The sequence below is a fragment of the Gymnogyps californianus genome, chromosome 1, assembly GCF_018139145.2.
Source record: "Gymnogyps californianus isolate 813 chromosome 1, ASM1813914v2, whole genome shotgun sequence".
In the NCBI taxonomy this organism is placed as follows: domain Eukaryota; kingdom Metazoa; phylum Chordata; class Aves; order Accipitriformes; family Cathartidae; genus Gymnogyps; species Gymnogyps californianus.
The window spans coordinates 93608345-93627671 of record NC_059471.1 but is presented as its reverse complement, the minus strand read 5'-3'; the positions used below and the strand labels follow the sequence as shown (position 1 = coordinate 93627671).

General features: G+C 41.7%; 1 protein-coding gene across 1 annotated transcript in view; it reads right to left on the bottom strand.

Moving 5' to 3' along the window:
- The window catches only part of PRRG1 (proline rich and Gla domain 1), a 33847-nt gene extending 32070 nt beyond the window's left edge, over positions 1-1777 (bottom strand). The window contains exon 1 of the mRNA XM_050914971.1: positions 1725-1777. The gene's annotated coding sequence lies outside the window, so the exon portion shown is untranslated. The remainder of the gene's footprint in view (positions 1-1724) is intronic.
- Positions 1778-19327: the final 17550 nt, after the last annotated feature.

The window sequence follows — 19327 nt, the reverse complement described above, 5'->3', positions numbered from 1 at the left end:
CTGCTAGTCACCTCTCACACTTGTAAACCTCCCCCACAACCGCTTTATCAATGGCACTCCCTCTGTTCAACACAAGACCCAGAATGTGCAACATTGCAGTTGCACAATCCCTTTACACAGGTGGATGCGTGCCTATGCGTATACATACACACAAAAACCCCAGTGCTTTTACATACATACCTACTCATTTATATAAAAAAATATAAACTATTTCCCTTCCCATCACACATCTTTCCTTGAGCTAGCATAAGCATCCCTATGGCAGTGCAGAGAACGAGACGTGAGTACTAACTAGGTTAATCAGAAAAAAGGTTTAAAAGGTTAGCATGAATCTGTGGGTAATGCTCCATGCCGCTTCACCCCACTGCTCTATAAACAATGGTGCCAGCATGGGGAGAAGATGGCACAGAAGGTGGCAACGAGCAGCAAGGCTGCAGAAAAAGCATGACTAGTTTTTTTTTCAGTGACAGTGCCAGCCTATAGTAATAATAAATTTAAGGTGTTGATTTTAATCTAGAACACCAACAGCTGCATAACTGCCCCTCTTCTCTCCCCAGACTTATCTATGACAATGGAGTTATGAAAACTTGAGATTCTTTCAAGTGTCTTCATTTGCTTATAGTCTTCTTCCCTTTACTCACTGGCTCCATTCCTCCCTGTTTTGTTCCCAACAAGCCTAGCCACTGCTTGCGCTTTCATCCCTCAACCAATGCAACATTCAATCCCAGTTTCAACAGTGATGACACTGAGGCTCCCTGTGCCCATTCTGTTTCCTGTGGATTATGAATAAATTGTTCCCTCGCCAGTGTTAGGCCTAAGAGAGGTCCATCAGATCCTTAGAGAATCAGGCTCATAGCCTCAATACACCTACCCCTACTCAGCATCTTAAAGCTTCAGCTGCAGTGACTGCCCTGGCTACTGCAGATCTAATACAGATGGAGTCTTTGAGTGACCTTGCCAAAAGTGAAAAAAGTTTTAACAGGAATATGAAAGCTTCAGATGGTTGTGGTTTTGTTTTGGGGGTGGTGTTTTTTAAAACTTAAGAGAAAAATTTATTAGCTGCCTATTTCGGAGACGACATTAACCTCTTTCAAAAACAGAGAGCCCGCTGGATTTTTCCTTTGTTAAATACAGTCAAAACATTTTCTTCTCTGGCTTAACTGGAAATGGCACAAACCCCTTGAGAGAAGTTTTCCGGGCGGCTCCGCCAGCGCCAGCAGCCGCCGGCCCAGCCGCCGGAGCCCGGCAAGGGGAGGAGGGCGGCCGGGTACGTCTCACCCTTTCTCCCCTCCGAGGGCCTCCCCGCCGGCACCTGCCGGGCGCACCCCCACACGGGACCCCCGCCTCACGCACACCCGCCGGGCAGCGCCAAGCGCGCCCCGCCCCGCCCGCTCACCCCCGGGGGCCCCGCCGGGCCCCTCACACGCGGCCCCGTTCCGGGCAGCCCCAGCCCCTTCCCCTCCCCGGGACACCCCGCGGGCCCCTGCCCGCCCGGGGGGCGGCACCGCCTGTGTCTATGGGTGCCCCCATAGGTAGGCGAGGGGACACCGACTGCCAGCCCCAACCCTCCCCCGCGGCTGCCCGCTCCGCTCCCGGGACACCCCGGCCCGGCCAGCTCTCCGCCACCGGCCGCGCTGCGCCCCTCCGCCCAACCCAGCCCGCGGGACGGGGCAGGAGCCCCCGCGGCGGCGAGGCGCCACCCGCCCGCGCTGCTCCGCACTCACCGCTGCCGCCCGAGACGAGGATCAGCCGGGAGACGGTGTGCGGGCGGCGGAGGTGGCCGAGAGCTGCCGACCCCTCGCTGCCGCCGCCCCGCTCACTGCCCGCGAACTCTCCGGTGCGTGCCCGGCGGAGCAGGCGACGCCGCCGCGCATGCGCCGTGGGCGGCTCCCCGTGCCGGCCGCCAGGGGCCGCGAGCGGCGGGCGGCCGTGAGGCGGGGTGAGCCGGGGGGCTACCCGCCGCCGGAGGGGCTGCGCGCCCCGCCGCCGCCGTCGTCGCCGCCGCCGCCCCTTCCGCCGCTGCTCCTTTCTTGCGCCGTGCCTGCTGCGGAGGCCCTCTTCCGAGCTGGCCTGGGGTTCAGCGGCCCCGGGGGGCGGGTGCCGGCCCCTTCCCCGGCCCCGGGTGGCCCCTTCCGCCGCCCTCCTTGGGGACCTCCCATCGGCCGTCGCCCAGTGCCCAACAGACCCCGTTAACGGTCGGAAACGCGGGCTCGGCGGCAGTTGCCTCACCGGCGCCCGGCCGAAACGCCCCCTAGGCGTTTCCAGTCCTAAAGTTTCTATCAGTTTGTCAGTATAGATACACGCAGCCTTTTCTTGTGGTAGGGAAGTCACTTTTTTCTCCCCCCCCCCAGCAATTGTGCCCTTTGATGGAGAGCTAAAAATGAGGCGAAAAATTACAATTTTCCCCTTTGCTGTGTCCTCAAGGGTGGCTGCATGGGGTGGTGGGTCTTGTTTCCCAGAGGCCTTTGGGTACGCTCGGATCTCACCCCCCAGTAGATGCATTTCAGGAACCCTAAAACCCTAATGCTCCACATCATTAAAAATTAAGGGTAGGTGGGGGTTTTTTGCGCTGCCCGGAATTGGTGCTAACTAACTTTTGGTCCTTCATCTGAAACTGAAGGGTTTGTTAGCTTAATTTTTTTGATTTGTGACTAGTACCTTCATTTTCGCCTCTATGATTTTTAATGGATGTATACGGAAAGAGGATAAAGCTGCTCAGAAAATTCTCAGGGAATTAATAATCCCTACCTGACTTCAAAGGTGCTGTTGTCAGTGGTGCAGTGGCCTGGTTATAAATGACTTAGGAACGATTCACAAAAATAACAGCTTGGCTTGCCAGAAGAGAGATTGAGGTCTAAATGGCATGGAGCGTAAAATACCATTTATTCTGTGAAAATGGAAGTGAAGCTCCCTATAAATATGCAGTGTTTTTTGAAGTTTACATTGCTGCTGCCTTTGTATTCAATGCTCTGTGGCTGCAATTTTTAGTGGATTAGTATGCTGTATACCAGTACTTTTTACCTTTAATTTTATATTAACAGACAACTGACAATCAGCAGAAAAAGGAATGAGGTAATAGTACAGTCACAGAGATGTTTAGGGAACAGAAAGATGAGACACAGTTTGCAATAGTTCAGACATGTCTCAGCTTCTTTAATGGCTCTTGACCTATAATTAAAAGTTAATGCTTTCATATGTGTCAGCTGAGACCTGACACTGAGACCATCAGTATTTAAACAGAAAAAATTACATTAATGTCTGATAGTACTTTGACAGAATTATGTAGAAATTCAAGTCCCTTGAATCAATGGGAGACAAAATACCTCTGCTCTTTGAAAGTTCGCTGAGGCCCTCACAAGAAATGGTCATCACTAAGTCCCGTATAAATTTCATATGTACCTGAATCAATCAGGGTCACAATCAAGTTTGAGGAGAGAGAAAAAGATAAGGTAGTTGATAATCGTTAATGTTAGTATCATATGTAATATACCTTTCCTCGTTCACAGTTTTCTCAGTTTCTGAGTCTTTAGTACCATTCATTGGTGTTTCGTATGACCTCTTCTAAACAAAACAGACTTCACAGAGGACAATCTTTCCAGTGTTGTTGAACTGATAGTCAAAAGTACTCTGCAGAATTAATTCCAGTTGGATATTAAGAAGTATTTCAATGAAGCCCTCAATCTTATCCATTCATTCATGTCTGTGAAGGACAACATCTGTATCAAAAAAAAGAATGGTTCAACTAAACAGAAAATTTAACATTGTCTACATAATTAGATTGTCATGTATTTGCTTAAAGCATTGATTTTTATGAACTCGAGACTATAGGTCAAAAATCAAAGTTGAGAGGAGGAAAGAGGCTTTCAAAATTATAAAATTGTATTATGTTCTCTATAATACAACACCATTAGCAGTGTAATACTTACTCTTATAGTTGAAAGGCTGAGAAGGCAGAGACACACTGTACAAGCAAAGACTGTGTGTAGGGAAGAAAAAAAGAATGTCCCAAATAATTCTCATGTTTCATTTTTTATTACATTTGTCACAGTAAGATATATATTTAGTGAAAATGGATTCTTATATGCTTATGATAGTTTTTTACCTTTTCCACTTGGAAAAGTTGCTGTAAACCCATTGGATCTCTTGAGAATTATCACCTTTGTAAGTGACATATACTTTCAGCCATCTGCAGAGACAAAAGAGGTTATTCCTGAGTCATTTCTAAACTCCAGCAATCCCTCTTGCAAAAATTACTTCGGGGTATGAGCAATTTTCATAAATTACAACATACACCACGCATTTTAGTTTGTCCTGAACACTAACCTACACTGAGATGGTTTCATTACTGGAAGAACATACAATTGTTTTAAAGTCACTCTAAGTTGTTTCAGTTGCCCCTTATCTGCAGCCAAAGTAGTAAAATGTTTGCCAAGAGAACAGTGACATGTTAAAGACTGCCCAAGCGGCATGACAAAAACCATATGATTTTCAAATGCTGAGAGTCTGATGTTTCAAGGAATGTTTAAGTTTTGCCAATAGCAATTCAAAACCGAAGATGAAAATATGAAATTTTATATGCAGTATTGACAGACTTTTAGCTCAATTTCTCTTTTCCAAAAGAAAAGTTTCCTTTTTTGCATCCAATAACAGTTGCATCAGTGAGAAAAACACTATTATTGCTTATGTTGATAATACTTTTTAGGACTAGAAAAGCATCTTCAGTGCTATGAAGAAGGAATTCAGAGAAGACACAAATACATTTAGAACAAAAGGTACATTTTAAATTATGGTATTGTAATTGCTTTTGAAATACAGATAACTTTATATTCTATTTACAGTTTGGTCTGAATCATCAGGACGTCTTTTCTTGAATTGTAGACAAGTAATTCACTAATCTAATGATTTATTTATTTTCTAAAATGAAACTATTTTGTAATTCAATATACAGATACTGATTAGGTTTAAACAATAAAAATAAAAGACAGGACATCTTATGACTCAGCTGCAACTTTAAAAATATTTTACTAAATAAATGATGGGAAAGGTACACATTTTAGAAGCTGCCTATATCTTAGACTAGAATATTCTTCAGAATGATGGCCTCAAGTTTGTACTAAAATAATACCACTTGAAATTTCCATGGTGTGAACAAAAAATAGCGGCAAACTCCATTAGGTTGCTTGAGAGAGTAAGATGCCTTCCTCGGGATGGTCTCATCTGGCCTTTTGCATTTTCTTGTAGGTGATTGGGACCAATTTTCATGTAAAAGGCTAAATCTCTCTTCCTGCCAGCCACAGCCTAATGCAGGTACTGTTGATGCTATTGTCCCTGCTGGTAAGTGAGAGTGGGAATATCTAATGGCTCATTCTGGCCCTCCCACAAGACAGCAGCAGAGGCAGTCTGCTCTCCTCATCTCGGCCTCTTCCCTTCTACTACGTGAAGCAGCAGCTGTTCTGGGTCCTCCTTCCTGTCCTTTCCCCATAGTTGGCTGTAACCTGGAAATTGTGTGGCAAATTGCTGTTGTTGTTAGAGAGCATGAAAGCAGGAAAGCAACTGCTCGTGCAGAGGTGTGGCCGTGTGCAGGAAATGTGCACCATGTGAAGAAAAGCGGAGGAGAAGTCAAAGAGCACCAGAGAGTTTTTAGCAGAAAGAAAAGGGACCTGTTGCCACTACCTCCTAAAATACCTGTGGGAAGGGGCTGTTCAGAAACTTGTGTGGAAGCTCAGATTCATTAGGAGGCAGGTGAATGTGAAAGAAAGTCCAGCAAAAGTACAGTTCTTGTGGTGGAAAGCTGTTTGAAATGTAGAAGACAGCAAAATAAAGAAAAGTAGATTTGGCAAGTCTATCAAAGGCAGCTAATCAGGATAGGCAAAAAGAGACACGAAATCTGACTCAGAAACTCTGTTGTGGAGAAAGGAGAAGCTTTGACAATTGTTAAATTCATCTTTAAGGAATGAAGGAAACTCCCAGCCAGGTACAAGCTATGTGGATGCCTGGAAGTGAACAATCTCCCTGCAGTTTGGCTGGACAATGGAGACAGGCACACACCGTTGTAGGTTAGGTCTCCAAGAGTCATGAATTTACATCTGCCTTTCTTGTAATAGTTTATGAATGCTTGCCACAGGTTGCTTGAATATGTGGTATTCGACCATATTTGTTTAACTTAATAGCAGGTGGTTGGGAAATAACCAGGAAAGGCGATCGATGAAAAATTTCTTTATAAGGGCTAGGAGACAATATTTAACTTAATAATTATGCAGTACTTTCTTCCTTGATTCCAGACGCATTGCACAGTTTGTTTGTGAAGGCTTAGAGCCAAAAGCTCAAAAGGGCAATGAAAAAGTTAAAAAAGACTCTCTGAACAGAGGACAAGAAATGTCACAGCCATATTGGAAGAGAGCAAACTGTCATTGAGCCTTGCTGAAAGGAGTGGAGGCATAAAAGCAGACCAGTCCTTAAGTAGAACTCATTGGGGAATCTTACAGTTATGCAGACTTCCTCCTCAGAAATTAATCAATTTTTAAGGATATAGTTTAATAAAATTTAAATTGGGAGAGGTATCTGTTCCAAGGTGGAATTTCCAGACAGAAAGAGACCCATTAGTACGAGTAATAGATTTGCTGTGTAGGTACTTTCCTTGGATTTTTGAAAACGAATTCAAATCCCTGCTCTTCTACTTCCCATACATGAGGTGGGGAAACATTTGGGTCCCACTTCTTGGAGATGTCTCACTTTATATAAATAATTAAGTATTCACCACAACAGCCGTAGTAAACCCATCTAACTTCCTGTTAAGCTGAATGACTCTCAGTTTTCATGAAAAAGTCTTAAACCTCAGTTTCTTCCCATCTGCTATTGTGGTATAGAAACACTTTTGAATTTTTCTGTCATATCTGTTTTCATCTCTAAGAGTAAACATTAATTTGATTTTAAAAAGATTGTCATAGGCAATTACACAATTGCTTCTAACTCCAGGGTACCTTCAGGAGGTCCACTCCTAAATCCGGAAGAAAAGAAGTACAAAAGTGAGAATCCAGCCAGACCTTTCTGGGGTGAAATAATTATCATTATCATGCTGCCCCAGAGCAGGACAAGGAGTGGGAGAAAAGGATTCCAGCTGAAGGGAGATGGAAGTCCAAAACTGATTGCAGTAAGAGAGAGAAGACTTAAAAAAATAGAAGGAAGCAGAGTTGTGGCTAGCACAATGACTGTGATACTATACTGTTTTCTAGAAAAATATGTTATAGTATATACCCTAAATTTAGGCGCAGCGTACACAGATAAAGAAAGTGTGCCTTACAAAGTTGTCTTTTTTTGTGTGTATAATATGATACAAGTAAAGATACTTTTAAATACAGAACTTCCTTGAAACAAGCAAAGGGGAAATATATAAAGTATCGCTTACTGCCAAGAATAGTGCAGGTTTATTATGAGTACTGTCTTTCAAACTCACATATTCAGTTTTCCTGTTTATGCTGTGCATTGTGTTTACACAGCTAAACTGTACCTTGCAGTAGAGCATTTCTCTGGATGTCACACTTTCACATAAATGTAACTAACTGGTTTATTATCTCTTTGTCATCAAACAAAGCAAACAAAGGTAAAACCGAGAGGTTTCTAAAGTGCCATGTCAGACACAGATCCAATGTCCTCATTACTCAACATTTCCTGCTCCGTGACTTTTTCTCATCTGACAAATGACAAATTTCAGCACTGAAGGGCCTAGTCTGATAACAAGAAAACAACAGAAACTTTCCCTCCTCCTTTTATCCTTCATCTTGTTTTGCCATCTAGTTTTGAAACTTCTGATGGCACAAAGAAGCAATAACCGCTCTGGGGAACTGCACAGTATTTTCCAGCGTATTCAGCCGTTTCTCGCCTCCGGTCCATCTGCCTTGAGATCTTGGAGCAGAGCAGTATTCCTCTTAGCCATGTAGGGCTGAGATTAGCTTCTCTTTAGGGCCCATTAAAGTTGCCTCTTAATCAGGCGAGGCAGTCGGTCTGTAATGGCAGCATTGATGAGTGATGTTCCCAAGGAGCTGAGCCTGTTGCCTCATCATGACCCCGAACCCTGCTTCTGCACTGAAGCACTGCCTCGCGAAATCTTCACATCAGCAGACAGGCTTCACTAAGCAGTTGTTTGCTGCATTATGTGAATTTACACCACATTAATGAATTATACACTCTTGGGCTATTTTCAAGTAATCACTGTGTAATACATTAACTTGATCCAAATATTTTAGATTTTTTTATAATCCTTTATTATTCCAGCATAGCTACACTGGAATGTTTAGTGTTCTGAATGACTGACTGCTCACATCTAAATGGCTTTGTGCTTTCAGAAATTAATTTATGATTTGCTACACTCCCTTCCCAAACACTGACAGGATTTGATGTGTGTTCCAGTTGTATTGTGAATTGTTCAGAAAGCACCATTTTGTGTCTGTGAAGGTATTCACCTGAATCGCTGTAGATCACACAAATGTGCTATTGATCAAAGCCAAACATAATTGCAAGTGTATTTCTATTCTATAACCTGCAGTAAGGAGAGCAGGCTGCATGTAAGTCCTATACCATTGTTTTTATAGTGTATATTTTTGTTTGACTGGTGGCCTTCATGTGATCTATGAAAGTGCCATAATTATTTTTCTGATCCTGAGCATTTCTATATCTTGTAATTTCTTCTGTGGTGTTGAAACAAATAAAGGGGAAAAGAAAAATAAACAAATAAAGGGAAATACAGAAAAACAAACTGGGTGCTCTAACTGTGCAGTTCTTCCCTACACATTAGCAACCACAAAACCCCCAGCGTTGTATGACACGAGTCTGCAAGTTAAGACAGTGGTAAACCTTGGAGCTGAAGATTATGTGCCTAGATCCCTACTGGGGCAACAAAATAAGCAACTTTCTAATCAGGGCTTCTGGGTAGCTTTGTTTCTCACTGGATAAGGATGTGAGAATATTCAGACTAACATCCTGGAAGAAAAACAAATAGCTGGTGAAATAATACCATTCTTAAAAGAGAGTCTGACAACTGTTAGGAAAATTCCAGTTGCCATGATATTTGTGGAAATAAGTGATTTTGGCTTCACACTGCTAGACTCTACCCTGTGAGTTTGGATTATATTTCCGTACTGTTAAGAAGAGAGGAAGAATAGGAAATAGATGAGTGACTTTTCATTTTGTAACACGATACAAAGCTTTTAAAAGTCCATTTGATATAAAAAATAAATAAGCAACTATGTTTAACAGGGCTGTTCTGGCAATCTCAGCATCCCTGTAACATCACAAGCAACTCAGATTTCTTTTCTGTGGTTTATAGTGTCTCTCCAGAACATCTAAACAAAATTGCATCCTTGCAATGCTTTTTTTTCTTAAAGTCTGTTATGCTGTTTGTAATATATATTTGATACACACATTTAGTGACAAGATGAGCATACAAAAAGAGCAAATGTCCCAAGTATAAAATTCAACATAAATTTAAATGACTGGAAATTGACTTATTTAGCACTTTGTTACTTCATGCTGTGAGATGCAGCACTATGTGCCTTCTGATTGTTAACAAAAGTCTAAGGAGAATTATATTTATTCTGTACAGTCCTCCAAGTACATAAGTCTTGAATTCACGCACAACACAATGGTGACAAAATCCTCTGTTGTGCTATAATTCTGCTAAATGAGAGACCTTATTAGAAGACCTCACCTCTTTTCTGGGCAGAAAAATAGGTCTCTTGGGATGAGTGACTGATAGACCAGATGGGGTGTCCTGCCATTCAGAGGGACCTTGGCAGGCTGGAGGGATGGGCCAACACAAGTCTCATGAAGTTGAACAAAGGGAAATGAGAAGTCCTGCTCCTGAGGAGGAATAGCACCATACAACCGACCTCCTGGAAAGCATCTTGGCAGAAAAGCACCTGGGAGTCCTGGTGAACGCCAAGCTGACCACGCCATGTGCCACGTGCCCTTGCGGCAAAGAAGGCCAACAGCATCCTCGTTTGCATTAGGCAGAGCGTCATCAGCAGGTGATAGAGGGAGGTGATCCTTCCCCTCAGCTCAGCCCTCGTGAGACCCATTTGGAGTGCTGGGTCCAGCTCTGTTCTCCACAGTACGAGGGAGACATGGACTTACTGGAGAGAATCCAGTGGAGGGCCATGAAGGGACTGGAGCATCAGCATATGTGGAGAGGCTGAGAGAGCTGGGACAGCTCAGCCTGGAGAAGGGAACGCTCAGGGGAATCTTATCTATGTGTATAAATACCTGATGGGATATTTATCCTATAGAAGATGAAGCCAGGCTCTTCTCAGTGGTGCCCAGTGACAGGACAAGAGGTAATGGCACAAATTGAAATACAGGAAATTCCATTTAAATATAAGAAAAAATGTTTTTTATGGTGAGGGTTGTCTAACACTGGCACAGGCTGCCCAGAGAGGCTGTGGAGTTTTCATCCTTGGAGATACTCAAAACCTGACTGGACATGGCCTTGAGCAACCTGCTCTGAGCAGAGGTTTGGACCAGATGATCTCCAGCGGCACCTTCTGCCTCAGCTGGTTTGTGCTCCTGTCTCCAGACCAGAACTCCATGTAAACGGAAGTTTTGCAGGGATAAAGACTATAGCAGTGGGTGTGAAACAGGACTGGGCCAGGTCTTGTGTTTTGAACCAAATTGTACATGTTTTGATTAAAAGAGAAGAGAGAGGTATGAGGAACTCTGTACATGTAGAACAGGTCTAGCTGCAATACGAGGGTGGCAGCCTGATTTACGGTACCAGGGTGCAACAAGCGGCTGCCACCGCTCCTTGGTGGTGGACCAGGGAGCAGTGGGTGGCAGGGGGGATAGAAAACACCCCCAGAAGCCGTCTGGCCCTGGGCAGAAGCCACCGATGAGGCTTCCCGATGTTCATCCTTGCCTCCCCATGGCTTTCTCCACCACCATCATCTCAGAGCCAGCCCCTGCTCCAGGTGCAGGTGCTGCAGGGCGCTGGGGTACTCCAGGCCCCGACATCTATATTTTACCTACACTGGACTCACTCTCCAGTTTAAATCAGCAATTTTTTTCACAGCTATCCATGGCCAACCTAACTGATTAGTTGAAAAGGAGCAATGTTAGAAAAAATGTGACTGTTAGCGTTGGGAAAGACGGCAAGCAGAGGACCCCCTGGTGAAGCGCTAACTCCTTGTGTTAGTGAGTAAGTGTGTTAGTGAATGAGAGGCTTTCAGTTGACTGCACCCAAGCCTGCATGAAATCACAACGTTTGAGCTTCTGTATCAGCATCAGTGATGTAATCATTTGCTTTCGGCTCTGAGGCTTATCCTTCTTAGCATTGCAAAGAGCTAGTGACTTGCATGTGTTCATTCACAGTTTATTTTGAAATGTCTTAACTTCTGTTTCTGGATATCTGAGGAAATTGTAGGATGACACTGGAGGATTATTGCTGTCTGGGTAATGCTAGCTTGTTTCTACATATCTAATGGCCATATTAGCAAATAATTGATTTGTGGTCAGGAGCAGGAGCAAAAGTAGATTTAAACTTCAAGCTAATTTTTGGTAAAGATACACCCGTCTCACCTTGCTTTAATTTTGTAATATGCAGCAACCCTGAGAGAGGTCATATTCTTTTTTTGTAACTCATAACCATGTTGGAGCTGGATCCAATGGTGAGAGCTACAAGCCGTTCTGATAAGCATTCCACAGTTTGCAACTCCATGGCTGATAGAAGAGTGGTAAGAAATCACCTTAACAAAATCACGAGCTCTTAAAGAGAAGAAAAAGGAATACAGAAATAGGAAACTATGTCAGATGAGTGAAGAGGAGTATGAAAAAATGGTGTGGGTGTGAAGGACGTAATCAGAAAGGTTATAGAACAGCAATATGCAGAGAGAGCGCAAACAACAAAAAGGGTAACAAGAAGTCATTCTATAACTGTGTTAACGATTAGAGGAAGACCTAGGAATGGTCTTTCTACCACTTAAGAGGAAGAGCAAGGGTTGTGTGGAGAGTAGTTATCAGTATCTCACGGTCAAAAGGCCTGGTGGATTTGTCTGTAGTCCTGGTCCATTCAGAGAGTGATAAAATGGAAAATATGCTTATTACATTGTCAGATAATGTGGAGAAATTGCAAGTATGCTTGAGGACAGGATTACAATGAACAATAATCTTGATAATCTGAAAAAATAGAGGATGAGATTCTATAAAAACAAACAAATGAATAGTATACTTGGGCAGGAATAACCACCTGCACAAATATGGTATGGTATATCAGTTCTTCAGAGGAGGATCTAGGAAAGGGTCATGATATGGTATATCACAAGCTGCATGTGAGGCTAAACTGGAAATTTGTATTGGGACTTTGTCATGGTTTAACCCCAGTCAGCAGCCAAGCACCACACAGCTGCTCGCTCACTCCCCCCCTCTCCCCCGCTCCCAGTGGGATGGGGAGGAGAATCGGAAAAGAAGGTAAAACTCATGGGTTGAGATAACAACAGTTTAATAACTAAAGTAAAATATAATACTAACAATAGTAATAATGAAAAATAATAATAATAGTAATGAAAAGGAATATAACAAAAAAAAAGAAGAGGGGGAAAAAAGGAAAAAAAAAAAAGTGATGCACAATGGAATTACTCACCACCCGCTGACCGATGCTGGAGCTGCAATCCGCCCCTCCCAGCCAACTTCCCCCTGTTTATATACTGAGCATGACATCGTATGGTATGGAATATCCCTTTGGCTAGTTCAGGTCAGCTGCCCCGGCTGTGCTCCCTCCCAGCTTCTTGCACACCTGCTTGCTGGCAGAGCATGGGAAACTGAAAAGTCCTTGGCTTAGGATAAGCGCTACTTAAGAATAACTAAAACATCAGCGTGTTATCAACAGTATTCTCACACTAAATCCAAAACACAGCACTGCACCAGCTACTAAGAAGAAAATTAACTCTATCCCAGCCGAAACCAGGACAGACTTATAAACAGTAATAGACTGAAGGACATAAAAAGTCTCTTTTCCATTCTGCTCATCACTGTTAAGGCCTCTACTGGAGTACCATATCCAGGTTCTCAAGAAAAAAATGTAGGACAGTTGGAGAGAGTTTAAAGGAGATCAGTGAAAATGATCAGACATCTAAGAAGCATGGCTTACCAGGAAAGACTGAAAGAGCTGGGATTGCTCAGTCTACAGTGGAGAAAATTGAAGGGAGACATGATAACAGTCATGAAATACATAGAGGCTTTTCCAAAGAAGCAGCAAATAGTCAATTTGCCAGGTGCTTGGTGGACAGGGAGAGGAGAAAAAGAGATTTATGTTAGGTATTGGGAAGGTCTTTCTCATTGTAAGCTTAACAAAACAGTGACATTCATTGCCTGGATAGCTTGCAGTCTCCATTATGGGTTCTTAAAAAGTAGACAGACACATGTCAGGAATGGCAGTATTATTGATCCTGAATTGGGGCAGGAGGATTATGATTACTAGATGCTTTTGTGAAGTCTTATTGGGTTCTTAGATAGAAGTTTCTACCAATAAACCTCAAAGCACTTTTTGCAAGAGGTACTATATTTAAATAATATGTTTATGATTAAAGAATTCCATTTATTCCCAGTCCACAGGAATTTTAAGAATATTTACAACTTTAAAACGTACTGGGTTCCTGTATCCTGGCAAATCTCCAGTAACTCAACTGACTACCAACAGGTCTATCAACAACCTGTGATTTCAGTTGCCATGCAATAAAAACTTACTGTTGTTCTTAACCTATAGGGTTCTTTTAAGCTGGGTATTTGGCTGTCAAGTGCTGGTATAAGTTTCTCACATAGATCAGGATCTTAGATTACTGAGTGAGGAAATTTTGGTTCCACATATATTCATCCTATATATCTGTCATGAGGTGGTTCCATCCCTCACTGCCTGCAGGTCTGGCCAGAGTTGAGGCTTTGCATAAGGCAGTCTGCAGTAAAAGGCAACACCAAGGAACCAACATTGCGCTGATCCTTTGAGTTTTGAGTTTAGCACTGAGCCATCACGTGTGCCTACTCTGCAAACAAAAAATTGGTTCTGAGATACATGCCTTGATCTTTTGGCAACAGAAATACCAAAGAAACATTACTTTCTTGAAAAGCAAGCAAACAAAAACAAAACCACAATGGCTCAAGGTCTCATTTTATGAAAAATAAGATTTATACATAATGCCACAAAGAGAAAACAGTTCTTCACCTGAGATTTGTGTATGGTCTTTCTCAAATGTTTCCAGATACTTCCTTTCTTTTGCTAAGAAAAATAAAAGCTGGTAGTTCACACTGAAATAATTATCATTCAAATCTCTCCTTGTAATATGATTTCTTTTTCTTATTTATTTGCCAGAAAACAGTAGGATTTCACCTACTTATGGCAACAGATACGTTTCCATTGCTTGGGAGAGCTGAGAGAATCCTTAGCGGTTTATCTTTCCCTTTCCCTTTATGTGGTGTCTAGAAGTCTCATGGCTGTAAGGATATCTCCATTTAAATCTTATTTCATCTCTGTTTTATTAAATGGAATGCTGACCTACATCTGATTGGCAAGACAAAATTCCTTAGAACAAAGGTGACAGGTATCCCTGATATGTCTGTTTACCTGTTAGAAGAGAGGGCTTACAGATTGATTGAAGATGACCTCATCACTCTCTTTAATGCCACTGCATCTTGTAGTGAGGTGTTAAGAGAAGGATGGGGAAAAAACAGAGATATATGGTAAAGCTATGTAATATTATGTCTTTACCTATTGTCACGTACAGTCCTGATGAATTAGATGATAGCCAGTTAACTTTATGAACAGCTGCTATAGGCAGTGCACTGTATTCTGTAGTAGATGCTTTCTGTTTGTTGGCTCTGAGCCTCCCTGAACAGCCTCCTGCCAAGAATTGGAGTTTGTGGACCTAGAGCATTTCCACCGGCAGCCTTCAAAAGGAAGAGCTGCGTTTTCCCAGCCCTTTTGCTGTTACATATCATTCCCTCAGTGCGACTTCAGTGGTTTACTGTAGCACTTTTCTTATCTGTTGCAGTGCCAAGTGAAACAAGTTTTTCTAAACATTCAGTGGCAGTTTTGTGCAAACACATTTTATTTTGCTTTCCAGCCCTCTAGCAGTACGTACGTTGTCAACTATTACATTTCAGCTGTGAGGTGGCTCTTTCAAACTTGGGGCTAGTAAAATATCAAACTTTTATAACAAAAAGTAAAGTATTATCATGGTCTTCAAATGTGTTAGTAATAGTATTTTATCCAAAGTATGTGATAAACAACATTTGTTGTTTCCCCAAGGAAAAATGTCATTAAATTTGTACTGTCATAGAATCAGTTACTGTATCCAGACTTAATAGCTAAGGAGACAGGAGGAAGGCTTTTAAGAGGAAAACAGTTGAAACTAGTGTGTCAGGCAAACCGGGGAGATCAAAATTGTATTTTTCTTCCTGATACTTGTGATTTTACCAAATTCACTATATCAAAATGAAGATCGTATTTTTATCCTACAGTGTAATTTGTGCTAACACAGCACTCTGAATATGTCCTTGGAATCTGATTTAAAATGGTGAATGATCAATAAAATGTATAGCAGCTTTCATTTGTAGAATTTGTTTAAAAAGTCTGAATCAGGCCAAGTAACCAGACATTTGAATGCTTCCATAGTTGCATTTATATTACATTATGCCCAGCTTGTCAGCAATAATGCAACATATGGGGACAAATTCAGATTTGGCTGGAAAATAAACATTTTTGTATTGCTGTCTGAAGTGGTGTATTTCAGATCTCCATTAAGCAAACAGAAATTGTAAAAATAAATTCCATTTCCTGATTTCATATTCAATTCTCATGTTAAAAATAGTTCTTATTACTGTTGTGTTGTATTGCTTTCCAGCATATGCTGATTATTAAATAAAGGATTTAAAATATACAGATAGGAAGTAATTTGTTTTGCAGCTGAATAGTGATTCAAAGTCACTGAATTTCTTCTTAGGTTTGATTCTTTCCAAATATGAGAAATGCATGAGAACATTTGTATTAGCTGTTTAAGAGAATATAAACCAACTTTGATTTCTTCTGGGAACTCTCTATAAATTTATACCATAGTTGCATTTGGCTAATGATTTCAGTTCAAGTCATGCAAATCATTAGTTCTGAAAACTATCAATCAGGTTAAAATTCATGTTATTCAAGAAAAAAATTTTTGTTACAGATGGCTTCTGAAGTTACTTCAATGCAAGATGTTAACAATATTTTCTTCCATTATTTATCCTTATGTTCACTTTGTGCTACGCAATGAATATAAAGAAAATTATCTGTTTCTTCTCAACTTGTCTTTAGGCTTACACACACAAAAAATTAAAAAAAAAAGACAGTTGTTGGTTTTGATTAAATTTATATATGCATCACACAAAAATGTTAATCTTTTCTGTTGGTCTCAGGGTGTGCAAATGTTTGTTCTTAAAATGTTTAGAACTTAAATTTTGGCTCAAAATTGATCTCACAGTGTTCTTTAAAATCTCTAGATCAAAGGCACTTTGGAAAACACCTATCTAGTAATACCAGAAGACCAATGCTTTCAAACTTTAAGACTTAAATTAAAGGTTCGGTTCCACAGATAGCTGAGCTGATTACTTGCTGTGACTGAAAGGAGGAGAGCTTCCTTCACCTTTTTGTTTTCCAGTTGCCCCTCTCTCCAGTTCTCCTCTCTCCTTTTCTCTTACCTCAGCCTCCTTTCTCCATCTTCCCTCCTCCAGCCCTTCCCCAGTTCTGACCATCTGGTCCACCCTCCCTACTCCCCTACCTTATTCCAGCTCTGATGCTCCTCAGGACCTTCACCCGTAGTGGCAGCAAGGAGTTTTTGTTGACCCACCTTGTGGAAATGAACTCTGAGGTGCATCAGCATCGATAGACTTATGAGGCACACAAGTGACAAAGGTTTCGGGAGTATTGTGTCACCAATAGTCACACACAAAAATTACTTTAACCTAGAGGTCAGGTATCCTACTGACAGAATGTCCCTGAATGTTTCTAAGTTATTCAAACAGAGAGTTGTGGTTTTCTGCACTTCGTAGTATAGAGAAAATCAAAAGCAACAGTCTGCCTGCATCTCTTTTGTCACTTAAGAGTTACAGTATGGCAATTGCAAAGAAATAATGCTAATCTATGTCCAGCACTGACTAATGAAATTCTTTTCAGCACGAGCATTTTTGCACTCCATCGGCCTTTGTGGATGGCTTCCTGTAAAACAAAAATGGTGCATTCAGTGGAAAATTTAATAAATGGGAAAGAACAGTTACAAGATTTTGTTCTCCCTATTATAATGTGCCTGGCAACTAAGGACAGGACAAATTTGATTGCAACAAGAAACTCCTAATGAGTTTGCCAAGATGCTATCCCCAGCATGTCTCCCTAATGAGGCTGAGAGACTGTGATTGGGGGTGATATTATATTTATTCTACACACACAGAAACATTAGCAACCCTTCAGAAAGATTAAGCTCCTTCCTAGCAGTATCAATGGATGGAAAATGAAGGGTTTTTTTTTCACAAAGAAAACAAATTAAGAAACAAACACAGGAACATTTGGTTCAAATCAACACCAGCAGTTTTCCATCCAAGAGGATTTTTGCATATTTTTATTTTTCTGTCATTTAAAAACAAGGCCAATTTATTTTTTCTTTTAAACTGATGCCCTGAGCAGCCACCTTACTCAGCCCAACAAAATCCCATAGTAAGCTTTTTAGAAATGATTAATATTCTCCACGTTAATGAAAGAGAGTCATCCCTTCCCTTTACCTAAAGGAGCCTAAACATACCAGAATACCTGATGATCAACCACACCTTCAACTAGTTTTGGTTAATGCAATTTAGAAGTTAATATATTATGTTTTAAAATATCGTAAGGTGATTGTTTGCCTTACAGTTAGCAAGCATTTAGACATTTAGATTTTTAGGCTTCTACAAGAATAAGAATCTGGCTTCTCATCTTTTTCTTAATTGGAAGCCATACTTCTCAGAAAATGAATGCAATCCGTGAAAGTCTAAGGGAACAACAAATATTCTTAATAAGATTCTTAATAAAATCACAATAATTTTTGATAATTACAGAAAGCAGTAAGAAAGTCATTCTTTCAAAATCACTGGCTCACTTCTACACGAATATGGTAGTATCTGAAACCTATCAATGTCAGCAAGGTGTTTTTCAGGCCACTGGAAGGTGCTGTCAGTGAGCAGCAAGGGTCAGGTGCTCTCCCAGGGACAGGCAGCCAGGAGCTGAGGGCAGTGACGTGACCAAGCAGGGCAGGGCTGCGGGGAGCTGGAGACCAGCAGGCTTGCGGCACCACTGGGACAGGGACTGATGGCCCCGGGCTGGGCTGAAATGGGGCTCCTGAGCCCATGGACAGGGTTGGGGGAGGCTCTGGGGGCACTGGGCAGGGCCAGTAAGGCTTATTAATGCACTCAGGGTCTTTATAGATATGTGTGGGCTTTCCTTTGATGGTCAGTAGACATCTTTTCACAGTTGTGTTTGTTAGCTGGCTTGAACACAGTTCAAGGTCCAGATTGACATGGGAAAAAACTACTTTTTTCCCTACCTGTTTCGAGATAGAGTTGGAGGAAATCACTGGCATGGGAAAACGTCTACAGGTTGTATTGTATCTGTTCTACAGATAAAATCTATGTTCATTTTTTCTGTATTACATTAAATAAAAAATACATTGTGGAGGTTAAGAAAAATCTCTGAAGTCACAAAATTGCTATGAGTGAATGTTTCTGTCATAATGTGAGCATATTACGCATCTTTTCTACTGCACAATAGGGATGAAATAACAGTCAGTGATGTGTTGAGGATTTGGTTTTTCAAGAATGTAATGGATCAGCAGTAACAGATGCTGGGAAAGGGATCTTCCTGAGGTAGTGGAGCTCCAGGAGCTGAGGTAATCCGGCACCCAATTCCAATGTAGGTGTAACTGAACAAAGGTTAAAAAGAACACTATTCAGAAGAAGAAATCTTCTGTAAGGGATTTATAATCTTAAACATTGTCACTGATCACATATAGTAGTCATTAGAAGGTAAATGTGCTCAGCAGTGGGAGCTACATTACCTACACAAGAACAGTTAGAGGAACACTACTGAGATCAGCATCAAGGTCCCAGAAGTCAGGAATGGCAGAAGTGAGTTGGCCCGTGTAATCTCAGTTGATGGCCTCTTGTGCTTGTGTTGTAAGATGGTCTTTAGTTACAGCACCATCCCATTCAATTTGCAGAATACACAAGGCTTATCTAAAGTGAGATTCATCTTGCTTTTCCATAACTAAGGCATCTAGTCTAATCCAGATTTGTA